This window comes from Typopeltis vanoorti, chromosome 24, assembly GCF_054136105.1.
Source record: "Typopeltis vanoorti isolate ZY-2024b chromosome 24, IOZ_Tvanoo_1.0, whole genome shotgun sequence".
Taxonomy (NCBI): Eukaryota; Metazoa; Arthropoda; class Arachnida; order Uropygi; family Thelyphonidae; genus Typopeltis; species Typopeltis vanoorti.
In genome coordinates, this window is record NC_143572.1 from 2,802,881 (window position 1) to 2,816,286 (window position 13,406).

At 37.9% G+C, this 13,406-nt stretch overlaps 1 protein-coding gene across 1 annotated transcript in view; it reads left to right on the forward strand.

Annotated features, from left to right (window-relative positions):
- LOC150092890 (14-3-3 protein epsilon-like) overlaps nt 1-13,406 on the forward strand; it is a 104,002-nt gene that overhangs the window by 9,230 nt on the left and 81,366 nt on the right. The window lies entirely within an intron of this gene.

Here is a 13,406-nt window from a genome sequence, read left to right on the forward strand (position 1 = left end):
TATAAATGGTCTAAGAATTCATGAACATTTTGTACTGCTACGGTATAAAATAGTTAATTTAGCCAAATCAAAATGTGAAACTCAGTATTAATAAAAATTAGTTGTATTATCATCTATTATAATTTGCCATATTTCGTTTCATTTTACCTTTGGTAGAACTCATATCCAGTATTAGAATGTGCTTATGATGGCATTCTTCCTGGCAATTTTCCATCACATTTAGGATAATTATTTTATTCCAGGCTTTATTCATTCCTTAAAAAAAAATTTTTTTTAATCTTAAAACATTGAAATTTCTCAGATGACCTAGTCTTTTATAACCAGATATTGGAATTTGAATTTAAATTTCATTTTACTTTTGCAATTGGAACATTTTCATCAAATCCATATAGAAAAATTTTGAGCACAAATGCAATCTTTAAAATTGAGAATTCAAGAAGGATGAACTATTGCTATTTCTTTTGAACTAATTTAAAATATTATGAATTTATTAATGGGAAAGAAGCACCTTTTTAAAAATTAATGTTATGGATGAGTTACAGAAGATTGATCATCAGGAAGGCCTATAAGCTATGAATTTTTTCTGAAAATGTTAATTATTTCTGCTTCATATTACTCATGAAAATTAACTCATTTTATTATAATGTAATCAAGTATGTGTTTAATGTTATGAGGCTAGTTACAATAATGTCTCCCTTTGTATAAATTGAGTAGCTAGGAACCATTTCTCAGTGGTAGCATTGAGTAATGCTACCAGTGAGAAATGTCAGTGGTAGCATTAAATGCCAGTAATTCCCTGAATTACTGGCATTCCCGTAATTCCTGGGGGACTCATCCCTTCCTAGAATGGAAGAGATTATTATAATGCATTTCTTTACAGTCTTACATGAAAGGTGGATGGGGAAAAAAAAAACTAACACAGTAGTGCTGCAATGTACAAATACAACTTTCGATTGGAGAAAATGAAGTTTGGGAAGGCTGTCCTTAAGAACTAAGGTAGATAATGAAAGAAGTCAGTTGGGTAATTAAGTTCAGAACTTCTTATGTTACACAGTGGGCCCATTAAGTAATGAGACAATTATTATATCAAACTATATTTGCAATTGTCAGTTACAGATTCAAAATAATCCCTCTAACTCCACACATCATTTACATCTGTCATACAGGTGTTCGAAGGCATGATGGAAGTCCTGAACGGGAACTTCCTTCAGTGTCTGGGTCACACTGCATTGGATGTCCTCAATGTTGCTGAAGTGCTCCCCTTTCAAGGCACAATTCATCTTGCCTTTCTTCTGCTGGGGAGAAGACGTTCCATGCTCTGGCTATCCACAGTGTAGTTTATCCTCCAAGGACTCTCCCCAAACCAGCAGAACACCTGTGCATTGGCTCACTGTCATCAGTGTTTTTTTTTTTTTTTCTTGGCCTTGGTACACTTGCTCCATAACCCAACTTATGCTCCATTCGCACACTCTTACTTCAACAGTTGCCACACAAAAACTGGCATCACCCAACTCGAAAGTTATACCTGCGATTACAATACACTCTAGCAGTCAAAACTATAAATACTTTTATTCAAAGGGCCGTCCAGTAAAAAAAAAAAAAAAAAAAAAAAAATTAATCTCATTACTTAATGGGCATACTGCATATGTGATAAGGGAATGAATGGTGATGTGGCTGGTTCATTGGAGCATTGCCAATGAAAATATCTGTAGACATAAATTCAGAAACAGTATGAGTTGGATAGCATTGTGAATTCTTGGAGGTTTTTTTGGTGCACCATCCCACATATGTAAACAGTATTATATAATAGGGCAGATAGATTTATAAAAATATCAAAACACTTCATAGATGCACAGATGAGAAGTCTTGAATGAAAAAGGACAGTTTTTTTGAGTATGTGGTTGCAATATGTTTGTGTCAGGATATGTTAATGCAAGAAACTGATCTTGGAGAAATAAAGGGAGAGTAAACCAAAGCAAGATGTTTCTTCTATAGAATGACAGGATGATATTTTGGTAGTATTCACTACATTTTCTTCATTCCACAGGAGAATGGTGAAGAGATCGGTGTTCAAGACATTATGGACAATCTTATCTTCCTGCTAGGATCCTCACTTTTGCATTACTGATCATTAGCCATATAGCTCCCTTTTCTGGGAGCCATTTTGCCTATCCATTATTAAAAATTTTTGTACAAATCTAACCATTGATTATCATCTCATTTAGGGTGATATCTCTAATAGCTTTAGATATTTGATTCACTCAGTGCAGAAGAGAGCACTTAAGTTAATAACTCATCTCACCAGTTCATTCTGCCCACTTTCATAAAGATCATTTTCTGCTTCCTGCATTTCCTGTAGATATTTACATGAATCAAACTGTTCATCAGTTGCCATCAAGAATTCCTCAGCTCAATATGTTGAAATACATGCAGCAGCTGTGTCAACGCTTCTGCATGATTCAACTCCAAACTTGCAGAACCGTGTTTTTTTTTCTTGTTATGGAAGTCTTTATCTAGGTATTATTTCAGGAAAAATTTCCATGTTACTCTAAGTAAATGTTATTTTTATGACTATTTAGCCTATTTTTGTGCCTATTTAGAAGTATCCCTTTTTTATAATGTTATTGGCTTTTTTCTTTATTTCCTAAAGATCCACAGATCTTCAAACCTAATGTTGCTTTCATATTTTTGGCTATCAGTACTACTACTGTATTATAGGTTGAACAGCTTCTTATGGATGAGATTATGTTGTCTGTGGTAATCTTATGGATGAGATTACCATAAACAACTTGGTTCCTTTATTTTTTTTCATACTTATTATTACTATTACTATTATTACGGGCAACTCCAGGGAGTCATTAGACTCATCGAGGGAGGCCTCAAATCATATTCATCACAACTATTTGACATTCATACAGTATCTATCATACCTCGCCTTAAACTCATTCACCGTCACAGCATCCACCACAGACTCAGGGAGCGCATTCCACTCATTCACTACTCTAAAAGTAAAGAACCCAGCTCTAATACCTTTACTAACCACACTTTTGCCCAGTTTCCATGGATGTCCCCTAGTCCTCCCACAACCAGCCCTGTTCTCAAAAATATCTTCTGAATTAATTTTATAGAAACCCTTCAGTAATTTGAATGTCTCAATCATATCTCCCCTCCTCTGCCTATCAACCAATTTTTGCAACCCACAAATCCTCAACCTGTTCTCATACGGTTCATTCCACAGACCTGCTATCATCTTGGTCACTCGCCTCTGGATCCTCTCCACCTCCTCCCCATCAAGAAGAAACCTAGGTGACCAAATCTGAGCACAGTAGTCCAGATGGGGTCTTATCAAGCCTCGATACAGAGGAACAATAACCTGCTTGTCTCTGCTTGTCAACGTATTCTTCAGCAACCAAGTGATTTGATGAGCTGTTTTGGTCACTTTTGCAATGTGTCCCCTAAATTTCAATTCCTTATCTACCAACACTCCTAAATCTTGTGCCTCATCAATTTCCTGGAGCACGGTTCCACCAATGCAGTAAACTGCCGCCAATCTTTTCACCCCAAAATGCATAACCTTACATTTTGCCACATTAAACTGACATCCATTCTCCTTAGCCCAGACCTCCAATCTATCCAAATCATCCTGCAAAATTTTGACGTCATCTGCATTCACTATTGCCCTACCCAACTTCGCATCATCCGCAAACAAATGAACTGTTCCTCTCAGATCATTTCCTATATCATTTATGAACAAATTAAACAGCAGTGGTCCAAGAACAGATCCTTGTGGCACACCACTAGTCACAGGCCGTCTTGTGGACTCTACTCCCGAGTAAACCACTCTCTGATAACTCTCCATCAACCACCCTCCTATCCATCTCACCAACCCTATGTCCATTCCCATATGCTGCAATTTACTGATTAGAATTCCATGTGGAATCCTGTCAAAGGCCTTGGCAAGGTCCAGTAGAATCACCGTAAACCCATTACCCTTATCCAGTTCAGCCGTCACTGTGTTATAATACGTGAGCAAGTTACTGAGGCATGACCTACCCTTCACAAAACCATGCTGTCCCTGATACAGTATCCCATTTTCTTCTATCCAATCTTGTATTTTCCTCTCGACTATTTTCTCTAAGACCTTGACAATGATTCCTGATATGCTAATCGGTCGGTAATTCACAACAGCAGTCCTGGAACCACCTTTATGCAGTGGAACTATTTTCCCCTCTTTCCACCCGCTCGGGACTAACCCAGACCCGAGACTCAAATTAAACAAAATGGTCAAGGGTACTGACAATTCTTTAGCTGCTTCTCGTACAACACGAGCTGGTATACCATCCAATCCCACAGATGTATTGACATTGAGGTTATGCAATAGACTACTCACCTCCACTTCATTAACCACAATTCCCGTATAATCTACTGGTTTATTCGTTTCTGCAATGTCACCACCTGGATGATATACTTTTGCAAAGTGCTCACTCAGTAACTCAACTATCTCAACTGATTCAGTTACCTCCCTACCATCGGCATTCTTTAAAATCAATCTGCCATGTACATTTTTCCTTTTACTTGCTACATATCTAAAAAACTGTTTAGGATTCTCTTTAGCCTGCATGGCCAATGTTCTTTCGTAATCCTTTTTTGCTTTTCTTACCACACTTGTCACCCTTCTGGCCTGCGCTTTATACCGTTCATGTGCCTGCTGGTCACCCTTCTCCTTAAATTCCCTCCATAGTTGTTTCTTTTTTTGCAACTCAAGCTTAATGGTGTTATTCATCCATTTAACCCCTACTTGATTTATTATTCGGACTCTAGGTATACAGTCAGCCATTGCTTCATGCAAGCACTTCTTAACTACCTCCCATGCACTATCAACTTCTAGTCCTTGCAGTTGTACATGCCATGGCACTGAACCAATCAAACTCCTAAGCTTGTCATACTTTCCAGCCCGATAATTCCACATGTACCCTGTCTTAATTGAAAATTCCACACCTCTATCCACCTCCCAAGTCAAGATCCTATGATCACTCTCACCGATTGGTGGCAATGTGGTCATATTTGTTACAGCCAAATCCTCAGATGTAATTACTAGGTCAAGCACTCTCTGACCCCTAGTATTTTCCATTACATGCTGTCGCAGATAGTTATCCCTTAATAACCGCATAAAATCCAGTTCCTTCCTCCCGTGTGTCCTCTCCTCACTCCAATCAATGCGACCATAGTTGAAATCTCCCATAATAATCACCCTCCTTCCACCCATTTCTTCTATTTGCTTGTACATACTGTCACCACCATCTTTTCCATCACCTGGTCTATAGCAGCACCCAATTGTATATTTAGTTCTGCTAGCCACAATCTCACACCAAATGGCCTCAAATGTGCTCTTTTCTCTATCCTGCAATTCAACTTCTATTCTCCTTGGCTGGAGTTCATCAGCTATCATCAACAATACTCCTCCCCCCATTTTATTCTCTCTGTCATTCCTGAACACACTATACCCATCACATTCAATCCCACTAGTTATATCATCTACAGTCAGCCATGTTTCACTAATACCTATAACCTGTGGTCTGAAAGTGCCAACCATGGCCAAAAACTCTTCCTTCTTGTTCCTAATACTCCTAGTATTAGTGTACATGAATTTAAGACCCCCATTAGCCCCAACTCTACCTTGATGCCTTATATTAACTATCCCACTCAGATTTGTTGTCCTTATTTGCTCTGGCATATTATATTCATTCTTACATTCAACTGCCTCCATAAGGACTGTATCTCTACTCCCCCCCCCTAACAAATCTAGTTTCCCTGAATTTGAACATCCACTACATTCAGCAACACTTTCTCAAGTCTTCTTACACCGTAACCATTCAAATGCAAGCCATCCATCTTATATAGATCCTTTTACCCATCAAACTCACTCCACACATCCACAAATTCCACACCACTCGTCATACATAACCCATGCATAAAGTCATTTGCAATTATAGCCCTACTTTTAAACATTTCACTGTCATACCGTGGCAAAAGACTAATCATTCTAACTCTCTCACTCTTTTCTTTTGCTACCTCAAACAATTCATTCAGGTCTTCTATCATTTCCATTTTATCTCCTTTCAAATCATTCGTACCTGCCACAACAATCATTTCTTTCACCCTTTCCTTTTGCTCTCTAATAGACGCAGTTACGTCCTTTATGGTCGCACCAGGTTGGTACGATTTTGTCAAATCCTCTACTAACACACCTCGTACTAACGAGTCTCCATACAGCACTCTATCCTTCATTTTGTTCATGTTCACATTCATACGTCTATTTTTCCTGTCATACCTTTTATTATTGGTTGGTTCATTCAGTCTACTTTTGTTCATGCACTCTAGCTGCTGTTTTGCTCTTTCTATCGCACTATTCAACAACGCGATCTCACTCAATGCATCTATCTCATCTTTTTTGTTCTCTGAGAAACCATTTATACTATCATTCACACTTTCTACATTCACACTCTCACAATTTTCATGTACAACCTTGCCGTTTCTTGTCATATCCTTATTTCCTTCATTCTGAAGGTTGACAAAAATATCACACTCACGATCCGAAATACACTTCAATTCTGCATTCTCCCTACATTTTCTACACACATTCAATCCTTTATTATCATCTAACCGCACTCCGACAGCACTCCGCAAAGCGTACATTTCACAGCTAGTACACTGACTCATTTCTTTTATGCTACCGTTCTTTGATAACGATGGTGAACCTTCATTACTGGCCGCCATTTTCCTTCGCACAGGTGCCATATCTGTAACGTGTTTTGTCAAACCAAAACACACACCAAAAATAGTCAACTAAAATACGCAAGGCAAACAAAACAAAACTACACAATATTAAGTAATTTGTATCGATAACTGAAAATGATACTTATCTTATCTGGAGCTTGCACGAACACTACACATTACGAATTCATCTAGCGGTGACTTCCCGACATAGATTATGTTATAAAACACTTTAGTACACTAACCACGCTAATAAAGCTCCAATAATATACCAAAATTAAACACTTAAGTCCATTAAATTGAATCCAAAACACCAATAAATCAACAAAAAACACAAATCTCTCCGATAGCACGTCCGTTCACCAGCTAGCCTCGATAATAAGTATTGTGTATACTTATTACATTAGTATACACAATACTCCCACATGGTTCATTCTTCCAGTGCCATTCCTACTTGGGTTGCAATACATCTCACTCTGATCATTTATTTGTTCTTCACTAATTTTCATTTATATCCTTCTCATCCAAATGCATTCTATCACTCTGCCCTGCTATATTCACTTTCTCACTCTTGTCTTCCACCTGTCTCATAACCTATTTTTTTGTATGTTTAGCTACTTACTATCCTGCCTACTTACTATGCACTTTCAGCAAACAGAAATTGCTCCAACATCAAAGCAATTCAGTGCAGTCATGTACTGTTTTATTTTTTGTTTAACCTATAACTTCCTTTCAAATTAATCTCACATTCAAACTGCACTCTTTGACTGCCATTTAGGCACCAGACTAACCACTTTTCCAATATTATCCCTCACTCCCCATGGGGGTGGAGAGGACCTCCTAGTGATGATACTGGCCTTTTTCATTTTGCCTCTTTCTTTGATTTCCTTCCTGTATTCTTTGCTCCACTTCTGTCTTTTTATTATCCTTTCTTCTAGACCACCACCACTAGGATCCATCACCCTGCTGCTGTTTGCCATGCAGTGTGACCCATGGACATCAGGAAAGGGAGAGGGTCCCAGTAGTCATGCATTACTTTGGCCTCTGCTTCTGAAAGACATGCGGTCCTGGATGGCCTGGCTAGGATCAATTAGCTGCTTGCTCGGTCAATGGTGTTGCAGTAAGTTTCTCAATCCATGGTCTGGGCTCAGGCTTTCCACTCCCCAGCACAGACATTGCTTGCTGCTCAGTGGGCATCCTGGTTGGTGGGGAACTGCCGTCAAACCAAAACCTCCTTTAAGTATGAATTCTTCATCCTCATGTTTCAGGGTTCCTAACAAGGTAGGTCTGAAGCAAGTACTGACACTGTAAATACAGCATTTGGTAACAGAAATAAGAAACTAAAGATATGTGATACCAGTATACAAATGCACCCAATGTTTCTGATCATCCATGCAACAGGTGGAATGCTAATAGTGAAAATGTCACCCTTCTTTATTCAAGAAGATTTAGGACTAGCATGATCTCTGAAAACTTAAGAATTTTCTGAGAAACTGCTGAAAGCATCAGTGGGCGAAATACCAATCACAGTAACACTTCATGAGACACTTAATTCTTGTAGAGGAGTGATATCAGAATGGGATCTCCTTCTTGATGAGATATTGTTCAGAGCTTAAAAATCAGGCAGTGACAGGTATGAAGTGCATTCTGATACATATGGATGGTCACCTGATTTCAACTAGAAACACCTAATTTTGATGCACCTAAGCCTCCAGCATCTGTAAATGCAGGGTATCTCATCTGTCCTGTTAGGTTGTACATCCCTAATCTACTAAGATGCTTGAAGTGTTAGAAATATGGGCATGCCGAAGTCTTTTGTGGCTCTACTACCTGCACCCAATGTGGAAGTAAAGAGTGCAACAACAAATCTTGCTCCACACAGTAAGCTAAATGTGTCAACTGTTAGATCACCTGGCTCCTTTACTCCTGTGTCAGAAGTGGAAAAAGAAATACAAAATAATTAAAACTGAACAAAATATATATCAGGATGCAAAAAGGAAGTTGCCACCACTATACCTATTCTGAGATCCTCTTATGCTGAGAGGTGCCAGTAACGAAAATGCCAACAGCATCTCATATGTGTCTATTCCACCATTTGATAATTTTACTATACCTGAACTTTATGACTGTGAGTACGGTTTCATTTGATGAGAACCCACTTGTCAAAAAAAAAAAAAAAAAAAAAATTATGATAAGGAAATCACTTAAAGATAAACTATCTGACCCCCCCTGCCTCCCACACACAGAAAAATTGGATACTTTGGTGTCCTCCGAAAGTAAATTAAACTTGCCAATTAACTGACCTTGACACATCAGATGCATTGAATATTTTACCAGAGGAAGAGATGGACACTGGCCATCTATACTTCCCAAAAATTGGACAAGTCCACAAAGCCAAAATAATAGAAAACTTTTTACAGTGGAACTGTTGTGGCTTTCACCAGAATATCGATGATATTCAATTTACTGCAGAAAATAAATCTTTGTTTCTGTCTGCATGAAACATATTTAAGATCCAGTGATGAGGACCCTCCCTTAAGGAATTTCATTCTTATAAGCAAGGAGAGAACTGAAAGTGACTTGCTGATCCATGGGATTTCTTATTGCAGTGTTCAATTTATTTATTATTGGGTGCTGAGATAACTAGATCTTGATAACTTGCAACTGCCTGAACCCATATTTCTTATGGATGACTTGGGTGACTTTAATGGACACACTGCTCTGAGGTAGTGCCAACACAAATGGAGGTCATATCATTGAATGAATCCTTGATGATAACGTCTTTTGAATAAGACTGGATACTTTCTTCCATATAGCCTACCTGCTCATTTTCTGCAGTTGACCTTACGATCTGCTTTCATGCCATTTTTCCACTGTTCATGTGGGATGTCTTCACATGAACCATGCATCTCCTACACAGATGCACATATATGGACTAGGCTGACTGGAATACTTTTCCCATCTTGCAAAATTTGATGCAGTCATTTGAACACCTATCATTGAAGCAGTAAAGTATATAACATTGCATTGTCCAGGCAGCAACAGCTTCACTTCCAAAAAAAAATCTCAATTTCCACTCTATCCAAAGCTTTGGTAGAATCCAAAATGCCTGTCAGCCAAAAAAAAAAAAAGATCAACACAGAGCATGGGATATATTTCATACCCTACTGCATCAGTTAATAGCTTTTAAGTATGCTTGGGCTCCAATTTACTTTATCAGTTAATCAAACAACTGTTGCAAAAATTTTATGGAATAAAATCTGCAAAATGAAAGGCAGGCATAGAACACAGTTTGTCTATCTTAGACCATAATGAATGTGTTGTTTCTGATCCCAAAACTATTGCAGATGCTTCATGAGAAAATTTTGCTAGAATCTCAGCAACAGTTTCATATCCTGAATTTTTAATAAAAGAGTGAGTCAGTGTTATTTGTTAAGGAAGAAGTAAAAAAAAAAAAAAAAGAGCTCTTTTACCATCTTCCAGTAGGGCCTGATGACATCCATTATTAAATGATAAAACATGTTCTATCATCTTGTATGGCTCTCCTTCTCTTACTGTACAACAGAATACTTGCAGAGGAAGAGCTTCCAGAGTCTTAGCATAAGTCAGTTGTCATTGCTATTCCAAAGCCAGGAAAGGATCCAACACAAACAAATAATTAATCTATTGCTCTGACTAGCTGAATTTGTAAGATATTGAGGAAAATGGTTAATGTGTTCTGGTATTTAGAAAGCAATCTTCTCTCCAGTATGCACTGTGGCTTTCATAGACATAATCCAACTTTGGTCCATTTAGAAACTTGTATAAAATGATGCATTACTGCAGTAAGAACATCTTTGACAACAAAAAAGGACACAGCCTGGAAAAGGCCTCTATAAGCTATGTCCCAGAGGACACCTTCCTGTATTTATGAAACTTTCTGTCCAGGTAAACGTTCTAAGTTAGAGTGGGAAATACTCTTTCCCACCCATATCAGCAAGAACAGGGTGTTTCTCAAGTTTGTCGTAACACTTTTTTTGCTATCAAAGTTAACTCAATCACTGAATGGCTTCCTCCCACTGTAAGTAGTGCTTTATATGTTGATTTCACAATTTACTTTAATCTTGTAACATGAGTATAATCGAACAACTTCAGCAAGCAATCGACCGTGTTTCTCTGTGGGCTCTTAGTAATGGGTTCAGCTTTTCATCAGAAAAGTGTGTGCATGCACTTCTGTTAAAACGGCCAATTAATAGGACAGACTGTTATTCCAAGCAACAGAAGTCAAGTTCTTGGGACTCATCTTTGACAGAAAACTTACATTCCTTGCACACATTCATCAACTAAGAGAAAAGTGCAGGAGAGCCTTGAATCCCCTTTTCACTCTATCCTCTATTGAATGGGGTGCAGATCAATCTTCATTGTTTCATTTTTATCATGTACTTATACATTCAAAGTTAGATTATAGGTCTCTAGTCTATGGTCATCAAGGCAGAATAACTTTCAATAGTTGGATCTCCTCCATGTTTCAGGCGATGTGCCTTTCTCACATTGCCCACTCAACTCTATCTCTTAGATCAGAGCTTCCCAAACTGTGGGTCGTGGCCCTTTGGGACCGTTACTTTTGTTGAGGGGTGGTGAAATAATGAAAACAAATTTAAAATGTTTTAAGACTAAGTAGATATTTTTTATCTTTAAAAAACATTTAATTTTTATTATTTCTTTGTTATTTTTTATATTTGAATGGAAAAATTCACACATTGGTGTTGGTTCATAAATTTTGCTTCCTGCGTATTTTGGTGCTTAATGAATGTTAGTAAACAAATGCAAAATCTTGTGCTCATTTAAAATGGCCAAGCTTTTTGCGCATTTAAATTAATGTTTCATTACTAGTGTACACAGGTGCGGTGATGCGTGGGAAAGAAATATTCTTGGTGTGTATGTTTTGTATTGAATATAAATACAATAAATATTATAATATGTCTGTATTAGGATTTTTTTTCTAATGGGGAGGGGATGTGAAATAGTTTAAATTTTTCCAAAGGGGCCTTGACATCCATAAGTTTGGGAAGCACTGTCTTAGATGGACACAGTTCTCTTAATTATGAGGGTGGTCTGAAAAGTTCTCAGCCTAACAATGAAAAAACAAATTTATTTAAAAAATTATTTTTATTTTTCAACATAATCTCTTAAGACTAATACATTTATTCCAGCGACTCCAGCACCATTATCCCGTCTCTGTAGTGGTTCTCAGTAAGATCTGCAAAATACCCCTCTACATCTGCAATCACCTTGATTCGAAAAAAAACGCTGACCAACGAGGAGGAGTTTTAGTTTTGGGAAGAGATAGAAGTCAGAGGAGCCAAATCTGGGGAATAGGGTGGATGTTCCAACAATTCATAGTACAGATCGCTTAATTTTCCCATTGCCCAAAACACCTTTGTGGGCAGGTGCATTGTCCTGATGAAAGATGATTTTTTTTTCTTTTGCAAATCAGGTCTTTTCTCGTGAATTTTTTCATCTAGTCTGGTTAAAAGATCAGAATAATATTCCCCGGTTATTGTTTTACCTTTTTCAAGATAATTAATAAACAAAATGCCTTTAGCATTCCAAAACACAGATTCTGTGTCCTTTCCTGCTGATGGAACCGATTTTGTCTTTGGTGCTGAACAACTGGCTGCTGTTTGACTGCCTGGTGTGTAATGGTGAATACAGACAACACTTTGGCTTCAGACAGCTGTATAAAACAAACAACTTGATAGAATAACTTGCAATTTCACATGGATGCTTATGACAGATGTACTAACTTATGTGGACTACTCTTTGAGTTTAGATGCTTAACCACCTTACCGGCCATTATGGATCAAATACTCATACACTTTGTATCCATCATATATTTCAATGTAATATCAATGGTATTACAATTTTAATGTGCACTTCGCATCCATGATAACCTTGACGCCTATAGATGTCTTGGCCAGTAGTGTGGTTAATATCACACATGAGACTGCCATACATCCTCTTGGTATGCATGTTAAAGAGACCGTGGAAGCTGTTGGCATGAATATTGAAAACATGCCACACCTAACATAACAGAATCCCCCCCCCCTGCCCTCATGACAGGTTTGCACTCCATCCTGCAATCTGACTTTGTCAACTACAGAGCTCTCATACTTCATCTGTTTACCTGCAGTTGTTTAATGCACACAGCGTAGCCCACTATTATTTCTTACCCATCTATACTGATGATTCAAGATCTGGTAACTCTGTTGACTGTGTTTCCTGACATTACTATCTCTAGCTAGGTCCCCCCCCCCCCCCCCCCCCCCAGATTGCAGTAATTATACAGCAGAGTTGCATTGCCATTCAGCTCACAGTTGTGCATATAAAATAAAATTGCTACCAAAAAATGTGTAATTTAGACACTTATCGAATTCTTTACAATCTGTCTTCTCACCTTGTGTATAATCCACATCTATTGCTATGTGAGGTGTTACACCTGTTATACAAAATGAAGATCCTTAAATTTGACATTGGTTGTGCTGGATTCTCAGCCATATTGGAATTAAAAGATGAGATTGCAGCTGCTAGATCAGCTCACTTTTCAATGTACTGTTTGATGGTACCATGCACAGACAGTTCATAAAAACAGA